Raw genomic sequence first — 11,221 nt, 5'->3', positions numbered from 1 at the left:
CAGATTCTATGCTATACATTAGTTTTAGACTATGCCTTTGCTTTGTGAATGAACTATATCAATAAACATTTACCCCATGGAATTCTTCCAGACTTCTCCATTCTGTACTCTGTCAATTTGTTAATCCTTTTTGTCCTTTCCTGTCCTTACTATTCTTTAATTACTTAGTGTTTCTTTAAATACACAGTGGTATTTTCTTTAAACGCATAGTGGCTACTTGTCTGTAAATATGAATAGAGAAATAAGTTGAGAATCATGCGTGGTAACTCATGTCTGTAATCATAGCATTCTAGAGACTGAGGCAGGAGGATTGCAAGTTTCAGGCCAGCCTAGTCTACTTAGTCACACCCTTTAAAAATGAAATAAAAGGAAACACCACCGCTGCAAGAAGTTGCTATAACAGCTCTGCATTGTAAGCAAGCTTAGGCTTCTGATTTTTAAAATTCTGTTTCTCCACCTCCTTTACTTTAAGAATCCTGGAGTGTCTTTGGTTGTTGAATTGTACGAGGACAGGCAAATGCTTTCCTGGTAAGTAGACAAAACATGACAGCAATCAGATAGCCAGCTAAGTTGAATATATTTTTGTTGTCATAGAATGTCCTCAGCTCTAAAGAAAACCTGATTCCCTTCCAGATACAAACCTTCCTCCATCTTAATTCTGAATTTTGAATTCTTTGGACTATTTGTAGTTAACAGCTGTTTCGTAAGAATCCTATAAATAGTCCCCTGGTCTTTCATCCTATTTTGTAAAATGTTATATTTTGGCCAAATAGATTTGCTTGCAGAAGATTTGAGAGAAAGTAAACTCTCTATTGTGTAAACTGTAAATATCTCTCTTTCCTGTTTATTCCCGGGTGGCTCCTTTCCTCATCATAAGAAACCAAATTTGTCAAAATACAGAATTTCATAGAGCTCCACCTCCTCTTGTCTGCTTAACTATTAACTCATCTTGCCTGTTCACTGTGTTGTTCATTGATTTTTGAAAAAGAAAAGAAGTAAATATATTACTTTATTCTGTCACTGCAAATTGGAGGCTCTTTATATGATTTAAAATCTATTACTTTTACAAAGAAAACAAAATATATGCTGAGAATCATGAGTCCATTTTGGTTACATTCTACAAATATTTCCTAAGTGCCAAAGCAATGGGGCTCGCTTTTCTAGATGCTTGAGATAAAAGGTGAATGGCTTGTACTCCCTGTATTGAGAAATTTACCATTCAATGGAGGTAGACTGCTACAGATGCTGGGATAAGTAGTACAATTACAAAGGCATATAGAGTACAGAGAAAGTAGAAATCACACAGTGATGTACTGGGCAGGACCTGTGGAAAGGCACCAGAATTGAGATGTAGAAGACAGTAGAAGGAGCATAGGATCTCTCACATGAATGGGTAGGGCAGGGAATGATATAAACAGCTTTACACACAATCCAAAGTTTCAGTATCACCAAACACTGGGGTATAGCACTGGGAGTCTATAGAGGAAGGCTGGAGGGCCTTGCAGCCATGCCAGTGTGCTGGAAATGTATTCTGAAATCACATCCCCACAGCTTTTGAAGAGGAGGAAGACATCGCTAGGGTTTCTGCATAGAGGAGTCTAAGGAAAACATGGCACATAGATTCCAGGGGTCATTAGAAGATGGGTAGTCAGTGTGATCAATTAGGAGTCCACTGTAGTAATTCTGGCAAGAGAATAGGTGATGTAGTCAGAAAAATGCTGTTGGGATAATTTGAGAAACCATCAAAATTGTTAAAGATTATACATGTGAAGGAAATGAATACATCTACGCTTCTAGACTTTTTACTCCAGTAATCAAGAGCATGAACCTACCTCTGACTCTTAAGAGTTCTGTTAGGATTCTTCAAAAAGTAGAATAACTTTTTGAATCAAGTAGTATCAAGTAGGAGCTATTTGTATACATATAATATAACCATATATATATGTGTGAGATTTGTCTTCTAGAGTTGACTTACTCATTTATGGAAGTAAAAATGTCTCGCAAATAGCTATCTCTGGTCTAGAAATACAGGAGAGCTGTGCGAAATAGCCAGGCCAAATTGAGAGTAGGTGTAAATCTGAATCCATATACACCAATGACCCGAGCCTAAGGTCAGCGAGAAAAATCTAGTTCAATCTTCTTTTGCCTTATTGTTCTGTTCAGGCTATGAGCGGGTTGGATGATGCCCACTTGGACTGGTGAGGAATAGTTACTCAAACTACCAGTAAACATGCTAATTAGTTTTCACAAATGAATCCACTTAGACTTTTTGATCAGATACCAGGTTATCTTGTGACCTAGCCAAATATGCACAACATTGCTTGTCACAGTAAGATATTCATTCTGGACCTCTTGGCTTTATAGTAATTGCTGGGAACTGAAATGATGGGCTATAGCATGAGAAAAGTATATGTGGTAAGAGTAGAAGAGCACATGGTGTCACCCAGCAGCAGCACTTAAGGTAAGAAGGTGATCTAGAAACCATGAGCACATCATAGAAAACTACAGTATGGAACACTTTCAAATAGGAGAATATAGCCTCAGACAAATTTACACAGATAGCCCTAGTTTAAACATATATTGTATTTGGTAATTGAGAGATCAGTTATCAGGAAAAATGTTTTAGTGTGAAGTCAGACAGAAGAGAAGATGGAGAAGATGTTCTTATCACCAGCAATATTTTTAAGTAAAGGAAATTAATGATATCAGGGGACGTATAATCATAGGAATGATTTAACTGTTCACATAGGAATTTTCAACACAGATTCTTTCACAGAAATGGGGGAATAAGAAAGTGAGGGGTGGATGAGCAGAGCTGGAGGAGGAAGTGTAGGAAGAATACGATGGATAAAGTATTAGATAGTGTTTTGGCTTTCATCAGGGCCACCATCATTGAATTTGAAGATATTCTTACTAAGTATGAGAAATGCATGGATGTGGTACTTGTATGTATTAAGTGAAAGACAAACTAATGGTCAATGGGCTAATGTACAGCATAAGTCTGAGAACTCAGCTCATGTGCAATATTGCTCACTGTATTCTATTTTGAGCAGTTTAATTTCCCCCAACTATCAATATAACAGTAACCTTTAAAATTGCATGTAAATTTGTAATTCTACCTGTGTTTCCTCTTTGTGGGATTTATATAGATGGGCAAACAGGAGTTCCTGCAATAATGATGGACTTTGTTCTTTTATAGACTATGAGGTATTATATATGTGCAAATATTTAAACTGGTAGATAAATCTAAAGGCTTATTTTTAAAAAAGAATATATGTTATCGAGGTTGCAAAACTTCAGTTGTAATGCAAAATTGCAGGTCATTATATTTAGTTCAGTAAATCGCAAACTTTTTAAATCCTATCTCTCCGTAAGATTTCAGTAAAGTTGCCATATCTTGGCATTGAACATAACTGTAATACAGGTGAAGTTTTCATCTTCTAAACAACTTCCCCAATAGTTTCCCTTCAGTATTCTCACTTTTAAGCACTGCTTCAGATGAATAAAATGCTGTCCATAGCCTTGTTATTATGTAATTGCCAAGCAATGTTAGTTCCTATCACATGCCATTTCAAACATCCCAATGATTTACCATCAATATATGTTAAACCATGTGGTCATCTCAGAAAGGGAGGATCTATACATAGTATGTTCCAAATTCATGCCTAGGCCACAAACCATAGAATTGTTATAGGAAAAAGTATGTTTAAAAGAAAAGTATAACTAGGTTTCTTAAATTTTTAGGAAAGTCTAATACTAATTAAGGAAAGACTGCTGTACTAATATATTAGTGTATTTGTAAGACATGTTAAATAGTAAAATATATTTTTTTAAAAATGACTTAATAAAAGACAAGTGTATTTCAACTAAAAGGTATTTGATCATTCAGTATCAAGTAATAGCAACTGATAATAGTAGGAGTTGGTCAATAGTGACCAAGTCACCAATAGATGTTACAGATTCTGTAACAGAACAGTATTTTCTAAATCGTGGTGTCCACTTTCTAAAAGTCTCAAGGGTAACGTTCTCCTTTAATGTCTTAGATATTAAGAAAGAATGAGTCCAATGTTCTAAGAGCTATGAAACCTTTGGACAAGTTAGTTTCACACTTTATAATTTCACAACTTACTTAGAAAGCCACAGCCTTCAAAATAATATTTTGCTCTCATGAAGCCAGATATATAGAGCAGAGGAAACGAATAGAGAATTCAGAAATAAATTCAGTCGTATGTTGTCAAATGATTTTTGAATAAAGTTATAATGGATATTTGTTTGGGAGGAACATAGCCTTTTAACAATGACATCATGAATGCTGAATTATCCACATGCCCAAAATGAAGTTAGAAAATACTTTCATATTGTAGGCAAAAGTTAACACAAAATGGACTAAAGGTCTAGACATAATATTTAAAACATAATACCCTTGGGAAAAATAATAGGAGACAGATTTGTTATTAAATGAATATAAAATATCCCCCATGCTTCGTCCATCTGGGGTATAAATTGGGGTGACTTTGTAACTACTGAAAAATGAGGTCTTGAAGGTTAAGTATGGCCCTAGAGGTGGGCCTTGGAGCATTTAGAGCCCAGCCTTGGTACTAGTCTAATCTACCTTGGAGCCACTCTGATGTTCCTTCTCTATCATGATGAACTGTAGCTCTAAAAACATGGGGAAAGTTAATTTTTCTTTCCTTACATTGGGTATTTTTGCTGTTTGGTCACTATGGCAAGAATGAAACTAAGACAAAGCATTAATACATCAAGTGCTGTCCACTTTCTCGTCCTCCTCCCATAGTTCCTCCCCCTAATCTCCCTCCCCTTCTTCTCTGAGAGAATGGAGGTTCCCAACTGAGTATTTCCCCACCTTGGCACATCAAGTCTATGCAGGGTTAGGTGCTTCGTCCCCTATTAAGACAAGGCAGCTCAGTTAGGGAAACATATTCCAGACAGGCAACAGCCTTTGGAATAGCCCCTACTCCACTTATTTGGGCCCATACTGAGACCAAGCTGCACATCTGCTACATATGTGTGTGTGTATGTGATTGGGGAGGGGTGTTCATCTATGAATGCTCTTTGGTTGGTGGTTCTGTCTCTGAGAACTCCCAAGTATCAAGATTAGTTGACTCTGTTGGTCTTCCTATGGAGTTTCTATCCCTTTGGGGTCCTCAATCCTTCCCCAACTGTTTCATGTCCCTGAGCTCCATCCAATATTTGGCTGTCTTGTTTAACTACTGGGTGGAGCATCTCAGAAGACAGACATGCTAGGCTCATGTCCCTATGCTTCAGGATGAGCAGGTCTGATGAAGGTGAGCAGAGAGGTGGCAGGATAATGGAGTTCTGCAAAGGATAGCAGCTGGCTCAGGTCAGCTGGGGGTGCCCTAGAGGACTCCCTGATCATACTCTTAACTAGTTTAAATGGTCAGCTTTATGATATATACTGCATATATATATATATATATATATATATATATATATATATCTCAAATATGCTTTATATTATATATATAATACACACATATAATCCACAATTAAAAATAGATTTGGAGGTTTGTTAGGGGCTGTGATAGTAGACTCCATGTTGATCTTCTAGTCCTAAAATCACAAAACTTGTTATTTTCTCCCTGACCATATAAGCATGTTGCTTAATTCTCTGTTCAGCTCTCTCATGCATCTTTTATAGGGGTGTCATGTATCATATATTAATAAGCTTATGTTTGAATAGTGCCCATCATCTCACAAGCTTTTCCTAAATGTGTTGCTGTTCTACACTGGATTTGGTGATCAGTTTGTTCTTTGACATTTCTCTCCACTGATGATTCTTTTTTCTCATGGAAAGTTTGTTGATTCGATTGGTGCTAATCAATCTCCTTGAGCACATGTTCTCTCTTTCTCTCTTGGCTTCATTTTTCTACCTTAATTGTGTGTTGTGGAAAATATTATAAATGAATGGCAAGTTCCCATGCTATGCTAGCCTCATGGCGCTAGGTGGGTATTCTCATCTCAGCAGACTCTGGCCTGGGACTCTCGAGATGCCACCACCCAACTTGTTAATTTCCCTTGGCAGGTCATTGCCACACCAGCCCCATGCACCTCGTGGTTAGATAACACAATACCCAATAACCAGGTAAAAATCAAAACTTTTGAAGCTTATAATTAACCAGTCAGATTTATAAAACAATAAATTCTCAATACACAAGATGCCCACACAATTTTCGAGCCAATTGATAATGATACAAGTTGCCCACCTAGATTAGATTAATTACCCCAATTTTTCTATCCTTATATGAAATTATATCTACCCGTGGCTATTTAAAGCCACGCTGAATCTGAATCGTCCTGCTCATCCTCCATTTTGCTTCCTTCCTCTCCTGTCTCCTCTGTCTCTGTCTCTGAAACTCTTAGCTCTGCCTCCTTTATCCCTGCCCAATCACAGGCCTCCTGCAGCACTAATGTTTAAATTAATTGGACAGGGAAAATCTTGTCACAATTGTGTTGGAAAATTGTTAACATTTTATTTACATTATTAGCCAATTATATTATATTATTTCTTATAGGTGAAGATATTTTTGTTGGTTTTCAATTTTTTAATTATAATTTTTTTCTATTTGATAGAAGCCTGGAGATCCAGGAAGAATGATTTCTGAGCATCCCAGGTCTGTTGGTTAATACAAAAAATTATAAAATTGCCATTGCAGTTTTAATCTTAGTTTAGTATTCTTCTCTTCTAGCCTAGCTATCACTAAACATGGACCCAGGGGCAGAGGATGAAAAGCAATCTATTTCCAAATTAATCCTAGAAAGAAGCAAAGGCTAGGAGTCAACTAGGGGACTAAAAACATGGCTCAGTGGCATAGAACTTGTCATCATTTGCTGAACCCCATGTCCACTGCAGAAAAGAAAAGAAACCAAAAGAAGAAGAAGAAAAAAGGGAATACATCGAGCAGAATAGGAAAAGAATTCAGAGAAACATATTTAGCCATTCATGAATGATACTTCTGAGGTTATCTTTTAAAGAACATTAAGTAATACATCCAAAAGTAGGGAAAAGTGTATCTTTCAGCGTATACAGACTGTTGAAACATCACACTGCACCTCAATTATGTTCCAATTAAAATTTTAAAAAAAGTATTTTTAAATCTGAAGGGGAAAAGGTTAAGAAATAAATTAGAACATTCTGGAAATTTTTTATACTGTCATGATTGTGATGTTAAAATGCCATCATTAATTGAGTATAAAAATGATATTAAACGTGTTCCTGTAGCAGTTACTATTATAGAGCTGATTTTGAAACAGATGTCACCCAGACCCACTTCAGACCCACTTGTGTTCCACATAAATATAACATGTCCTAAATTTCTTTTCAACATGAAGGTCAAATACAATGTCACTGAAGGTGAATACACGAGCCTTAGTACAGCAGGGATGGTCATTTGTATGGGGATGGCTTTATGCACATAATCTCTATAAACTTTTGATAATCACTCTTGATTCTTCTCTTTTTCAGAGGAAACTTGTTCATTTGCGCTGCTGGAACAGTAGAATGTTCTATATCTTCCTCAATGACAATTTGGAGAACTTATAATTCAGGTTTTAGCTGTGGCAGCCACACATTCACCGTCACTACAAGTTGTGGAACGTTAACAGATGCTGTAGCAAACCCTCTCTATCAGAGCATTTTCTTTGTAGATCATGTTATTTTTTTTCAGCTGCAAACTGAGATGTATGTTATAATTGAGTTTAGCATATAATTAAGTTTAACCCTGGAAAACCCTTTTTGCTCTTTGTTGCCTGTGATACACTAGTAAGAATCCCTAATCTAGTAGAGGACTACTGTTACCTCACAAACAGTGGAACTCCTGAAGCGTCCTCACATGAGAACACTGCCTCCTAGGAACTAGGAGAGTTAATGTAGCAGGAGACAAATCTATGGTGTGAACTGGAATTTTTGAATGGTGAGAGATGCCACCTCTATTGTTACTCATTGGTTTCTGGACTAATAAATTCTAGTTTGGTAAATGCAAAAACCAAACACTATCATAAATTTAGTAGAAATAAAGCAACCTTCAAAGAATTTGCTAGGCTTGAATGGTGCTTCCCTGAGTAGGACTTATTGGAACCTACACCATTTTACTGTGTTGCTTTATTACACTAATTGCTTATTAATGTACAATGAGACAAGCCTTCAGTAGGCCCTACTGTCATATGCCCATTGACACACATCTTTTGTCACGAATTGATTCTCCTGATGAGAGATAATATTGTTCAGGACATTATACCTGCAGGTCATGTGTTCTTGGTGTGAGAAAAAGGAGGTGTGATAATGACAAGTTGCTCACTCCACAGTATAAGAGATTTGAGGTAAAGTATCTGGTGTCATGTAGTTAGCTTGATCTTCAAATGCACTGCCACATCAGGGAATTACTTTTCATTGCTTCTTACCACTTCCATGATGGGTAAAAGAAGAACTACTGTGATGTGAGAAAATCCTGGCTCTTGGTTCTCTGAATAGCCTGCACCTATGATACCATAGTTACTTCATTAAAGACCATTGTTCTCAAATTTAGCATCTAAGGAGGAAGCCTAGCTAACATTCTTAAATTGAAGCAATTTCTCAACTGAGTTACTGAGGGCACCTTCTAAGGCATGTCTCCTTTTTTGCTTGGTGTAACCAGACACTCAACTTTCATATGCCTGCTCATGTAGGCTAGTCACCTATTTATTTTCCATTTCCATGGTATAATTGTGCTATTTTTATTCTCTTACTTCATCATCTATGTCTAGGAATCAATAACCATACTACATATTGCCTCCATGGTCATGCAGTTGAATGGATAACTGTTAATGTTGTCCATTAGGAGAACTTCTTAAAGCCTTCCATGAATGCTTAGCACAAATATATCAGATATCAACTGTGAGCCAGGCCAAAAGAATTTTCTTCCCCCAACAATTGGTGCTAGAAAAATACATCATGCCTCATGATTCTGAGCTGAAAGATAGATTTCAGTACAGTAGTGGTTGAGAAATAGTAGATTTTTGATAAGAAATTTTGTGATTTACTTGTGTCTTCTGGACTTTAAATATACAGTTTCCATCAAATGGCATGCTTTTGTGTTACATTCCTTAACTTAGGACTCTACGGATTTGATTTTACCAGTTTACTATGGGAAGGTTTGGTTTCACAGTCAATCTGGTTAGTTACAAGTCAAGATTGATCTTTCAATGTACAATAGTCCTCTGTAGTAAAAAGCATGGCTTTGCTCCAAAATGCAAGAGCCATACTGTAGCCTTTCTTTTGTGGCTTGCCAGATAATCCTTATAGTGTCTTTATCTACCTTACCTTTCTCTACTGACTGTACTTCTTCCAAGGAATGTGATTTAAGAGTTAAGGCGACTGGAAGCATAGTATGACATGGCTGTAGACTCTAGACTATTCCACACCCGCTTTAAACTGTTGATTTAATGTCCTGTGATCAATACTTTGGTAAAAATGTTAAGCATGTTGCTTTCAGAATACAAAGAGGCCTTATCCTTGTTTTGTGGTGTGGGAGCTGCAACAGTTTATATTTCTACTTCAGAAAAGATTCTCTAGGATTCCTCAGGTCTCTGGGGTCTGTGAAATGCTAACTCATGTAGCTAGCTTCTGGGTTGCTGTGAAGCTGTTTAAGCTGATATTCGTGAAAATGTTGAAATAACCAAGGTCCCTATGCATTACATTTTGCTGAAAGTAATCTGGTTACTCCAGCTTGGAGAAGTGGTAATTGTGTATTTGTCCTTCTTGTGTACAAATGAGTATCTATCACCTTCCCTTCCTATGTAGATTCCAGATGCCATGGCAACAGAATTACCAAGACACTAAGTGAGTGATGGACACGGGGGCTAGGTTAAATGCTATCTGGTTATTTTATGGCTGTATGTGGTCCAAGCTACATTAAGTCCACAGTAGCCAGAGTGAATAGCATGGCTGAGAGGATGAATCTGGTATGTGAAATGTCCAGTGTAGTGTGTATTACCTTGTGTACAGTGTATTTTGGTATTAGTGCCTCTACACTTTGGCTTCTATCTATGCTTCCTCCACTTTCATCTACCGCTATTAACTCTCTCCATCTCTAATATTTATTAAAATTCTTCAAAGAGACTATTCTAGAGCATGGTGCAACCCTCAGAGGAGTCATGTATGGGCTGTATTTGTTTCTGGCCTTGTCATTTTTGCAACAAGTTGGGATGGTAAAGGGAAGTGTATGTGGCAAGATAGCTTATTTGCATGTCACTACCTGGATGGGTAGGACATGTTTCCTTCCTTAGTGCATCAAGGACCAGTTCTGATTATTTACATGTGCCCTTCCGTATATTTGTTGGTGTATTTGGGGTAACAACCACATATTTTGCTTTGAGAATGAAAGGAGACATAGAAATACATTTCCTATATTTGCTAATTGCTTTTCTTTTCTGTTGATTTGTGTATTTATGTTTCAAGCCTGGTAATAAATAATGAATGGGCAAAAATTAAATAAACTTTATTCTGTTAATTCACAATTAACTATGCAATTCATTCTGATAATTCAGTTAATTCCTCACAATTAAATTAATCATCTTATTTATATATGCAAAGTTATTATGTGAAATGCTATGAAAGATTACAATTCATTATGCTTTAAATCTTACAAAGTACTTGTGTCTCTCTTGTTACATTTAATTCTTAAAGTAACTGCAAAAATTAAGTAGTAGATACAGAAAACACACTATTATTGATGAAGAAGTACCAAACATCTTGCCAATATTGCATACTTACACATTAGTACAAACAAGAATGTCTATGATTGGGATATGCTATTCCCCCTCCCAAATTCACAGAAGAGCTTTATCACCACTGTAAGCTGTAGAGAAAGGGGGGGAGACTGATGTGATCATAGGGTTTAGAGGCTGAGCCTTGGAAAGATGATTTGGATTAAAAGATCAGATGGAGACCTGAAGGGAAGGCCATGTTCTTCCTGCCTCCCATTTTATCATGCCATGTGCCACCACAGGAATCTGTCAGCAAGAAGGGCCTTGTGTGGTCCCTAGATTTTGGATCATAACTGTGAACTACACTATGCATCTTGCCTTATAATATACCAGATCTATAATCTTGTGTTTCTTTTGTCACCAGAAGCAGCACTAATATAAAACCCAAACCCTTTCTGATTTTCAGTGAAGTTCACACTAAGTTTTTATAACCCACAGC

The 11,221-nt window shown here is 36.9% G+C and overlaps 1 long non-coding RNA gene across 1 annotated transcript; it reads left to right on the top strand.

Annotated features, from left to right (window-relative positions):
- The first annotated feature begins 240 nt into the window (after positions 1-240).
- LOC115064057 lies at positions 241-8,832 on the top strand. The gene is made up of 4 exons (XR_003843924.1): positions 241-528; positions 6,065-6,124; positions 6,613-6,653; positions 7,505-8,832. It is a non-coding gene; the product is annotated as an uncharacterized LOC115064057 (long non-coding RNA).
- The last annotated feature ends 2,389 nt before the right edge of the window (positions 8,833-11,221 follow it).

The sequence above is a fragment of the Mus pahari genome, chromosome 5, assembly GCF_900095145.1.
Source record: "Mus pahari chromosome 5, PAHARI_EIJ_v1.1, whole genome shotgun sequence".
Classification (NCBI taxonomy): Eukaryota; Metazoa; Chordata; class Mammalia; order Rodentia; family Muridae; genus Mus; species Mus pahari.
This window is presented reverse-complemented; position numbering and strand designations above follow the sequence as displayed.